We start from the raw sequence: 3782 nt of genomic DNA, 5'->3' as shown, positions 1-3782 counted from the left end.
TCATCTCGGAGAAATGAAGACTTTGTGTCATATAAAACCCTGTATATGAATGTTTATGGCAGTTGTATTGGTATAGCCCAAAACTGGAAACAACCCAGATGTTCTTTAACAGGTAAATTGTTAGACAATCTTTGGTACACTCATAACAAGGAATGCTACTCAGCAATAACAAGGATTAAATTGTCAACACATGCAATAACCTGGATGTATCTCCAGAGAATTATACTGAGTGAAAAAGTCAATCCCAAAAAATTGCAAGTGCAAGATTCCATTTATATAACATTCTTAAAATGACAAAACTATAGAAATGGAGAATAGATTCGTGGTTGCCAAAGGCTAAGGGAAATGTAGTGATAGGAAGGAAGTCTGTGCCTATAAAAGGGCAACAGGAGAGATCTTTGTGGTGATGGAAGTGTCCTGGATCTGTGTCAACATCAATATCCTAGTTGTGATATTCTGCAATAATTCTGTAAGTTTTTCCCATTGGAGAAAACTAGGAAAAGGGTGCATGAGAACTCCGTATTTTTTCTTACAACTATATGAATCTACAATGATCTCAAAATAGAAAGCTTAACTGAAAAAAAAATATTATATTATCAGACAATGACTCTGTAAGTTTACTATGCATAGTCCCCAAACTGGAATAATTAGCAAAGGATTCAAGAAGGAAACAATACCAGAAGGAAGGAGTAGCAGAAAAGCAGCTGAGCTGTCTATTAATTCTTTTTCTGTGTGGTGATACATGTATTTAGATAACATAGATAATACTATATGGACGATGAATTATTCCTTGGTACATGATGAGAATCCAACTTCAGGAGGAGTTTCAGTTAGTGCTGAATTACCTGGCTCTCACAGAAATCATTCTGGCAGGAATGTATGGCATCATGTTCTCTCAGAGTGTTCAACATTTGCTGGTTTGCAGCAATGATGATCTCACTCATCATGACTCCGTATCAGAATATGGCAGAATCTGTACTAGTTTTATGGGTTTATTTTGCATTTTTAATCTGTGGTTTTCTCTTTCTTTTTCCTTGCTTAACAGTGGATGACATATATATAGCATACCAAGTGTATGTTTTATATGTTAAGTGTATAGTGCTTAACAACTACAGAAAGGCTTAACAGGAACAGGTGAATAGCCATATTACAGAGTAATTAATGAAGGGAAAATGCCTATGTAGGTTATATAAGATAACTAAATGTGAACTGGTTAAATAATTGTGTCCACTTAAATTAGATTTGGTGTTTATTATAGTGAACGTTAACTTGAGGGCTCAAACTCACGATAAATTTTTCTCGTTCAGTTTATGATAATTACATTCACCTGATGAGGGTTTCCTACACAATGAATTAAGCTTGAAGGGAAAGACCACACCCCAAAGCAGAAAATCTAAAACAGATACATCCTACTAATGTACTTTTAACTTTCCACATGAAATGTCAAATGAGATGACAGGAAAGGTATCAAATAATTAGAATTCAATCTTGGGCAAATGTCAGCCATTCAGGAACACAGACAAAATAAAGACTAGGAAAAAATGGCCTCCTACCCACTGAAATAGCAAACATAAAGCCAAAAAAGATTAACTCTACAGGAGACACCTCATTTGGAATTGACTGATTTGTTTTACATTCACTTCAAACAGCACTACTACCTAATGCCCCAAACTGCAGCAGATCAAAGGTATATACTGAAGTAGGACTGTGAACTACAGGCACAAAGGCAGATGGGGACAGCAGGGGATGAGCTAGAAAGTGACCATAATAGCACAGCATATTTTGTGCAGCAGTTGATAGTCAAGGATGACCTTGAGTGTTCAAGAAAATTAAGCTATATTCAGCAGACAAGATGACCTCTGCCTTCCTAGTTTTTTCCCCAAGCAATGGTCTTGCTTTCGAGATTTCCAAAGGTCAGAAAGGAAGCACGAATGTATGGCCTCTCACCGTATGATGCACTTCATGTGTCTTACTTCCTGGCAGAAGAGGCTAAGTGCCGTGGTATAGCATTAGAATTTGGGTAGAATGGAGTCATTTAAACAAGGTTTCCTTCTTTAGGAATTAAAGGCTTAGGGTCTGTGATTATGAAAACTGAGATAAGAGATGCTGAAGGTTCTGAGGAGGAATAGGCTTTAAGGCAAAACAATAAATTGCAAATTCAGAGATTAAGTTGAAAATACCTGTAAGTCAACACAGTGGAGATTTGGGGAAGCAGTTCTCATAAGGGCTGAATGTGAAAAGAGAAGCTAAGTGAGAAAAAGGCTGCCAAGTGTCCACTGACTGATCATCAGCATCCCTGGTGAAACCAACATCGCTTCAGGTGGGGGCAAAATCCTAATTACAGTCAGTTGAAGAATGAAGGAAGACAGACACTGTTGACAAAAAGTACTGACAGCTCTTATAAGCAGTTTAGCTGTGAGGGAAAGGAGAGACAGAGGTTGTTAAAGGAGGAAGGCGCAAAGCCAGGAAGCTACCAGTGGAAAGAGAAAGGAGGGGAACAGACATGATGGGTGAAGTGGGGACCTGAAGCTTTAGAGATGGGGTCCAAAGTAGAAGGCTGGGGTTAGTTTTAGACAAGAGAGACCTTCTTCTGAGACGACATAGAAAGGGTTAAGGATGAGGTAAGCAAGTCTGCAGACATGGCATCTTTTCCTTACATCTACTGGTGGTCATCTACTAGGAGTGAGAGAATGGGCTTGAGGAGATGTGTGAAGGTTTAAAATAGCTGATGTGGAGAAAGACAGAGGTGACCAGGATAAGAAAAATGATTGCTAAGTATTACTGAGTACCCAGCTGGAAGCAGAGACCATACATCTGCAATGATCTCAATCTAAAAGGAGCTCTGTCTGCACAGCAGGCAAGACAGACGGCTGGGTAGCCAGGGCTGGAGCTGTGCAAAGTGTGTGTAGCTGAAAGAAAAAGGACGAGGTGGAAGGAAATGCCATGGGTGTCTTATCTGAAGAGAGAGCAGCTCATTGCCTGAAAAGAAGAAAGGGGCCAGGCATGGTGGATCATGCCTGTAATCCCAGCACTTTGGGAGGCCAAGGTGGGCAGATCACTTGAGGTTAGGAGATCGAGACCAGCCTGGCCAACATGGTGAAACCCGACTCTACTAAAAATACAAAAATTAGCCAGGTGTGGTGGCACACACTTGTAATCCCAGCGACTCAGGAGGCTGAGGCACAAGAATCACTTGAACCTAGGAGGTGGAGGTTTCAGTGAGCTGAGATAGTGCCACTGCACTCCAGACTGGGCAACAGAGTGAGACTCCGTCTCAAAACAAACAAACAAACAAACATAAATAAAAAAAAGAAGAAGAAAGGGAGGAGATGGACCAGCAGCCTGCAGCTCTGAAAGTGAAGAATGGATGGAGTTGGAGTGGTCAGAATGGGATAGGTGACAAAGTCCAGGGAGCAGCCAGGGAAGGGAGTACCTGAAGAGGTGGTAGAAGAGATGTGACTTCATCCTGACTAGAGATCAAGTCAAGGAACTGTGGAGCTGAGTTGTTGACTGACCTCTGCAAGGACACTGCAATGACCCAGGATCCGTCAGGAGTTGGAGCAAAGAACAAGACCATATGACAGATGACCTTGTTGAGTAAGGACTATCCCCAGGGTCATCAGATAACAGCAACGAGGAGCTGGGAGAGGACAGAATATAAGATGACAGGTACTTTAAAGGACAAAAAGTTTTGGTACAATGGTCAGGGAGGAATTGAACAGTGGAAACCTTGATGAAATGCTGGTTAGGAGAGGTGGAAGGTTTGGGCAGCAGAGGAACAC

This window comes from Mandrillus leucophaeus, unplaced genomic scaffold (genome assembly GCF_000951045.1).
Source record: "Mandrillus leucophaeus isolate KB7577 unplaced genomic scaffold, Mleu.le_1.0 Scaffold604, whole genome shotgun sequence".
Taxonomy (NCBI): domain Eukaryota; kingdom Metazoa; phylum Chordata; class Mammalia; order Primates; family Cercopithecidae; genus Mandrillus; species Mandrillus leucophaeus.
Note: the sequence above shows the minus strand (reverse complement) of the source record.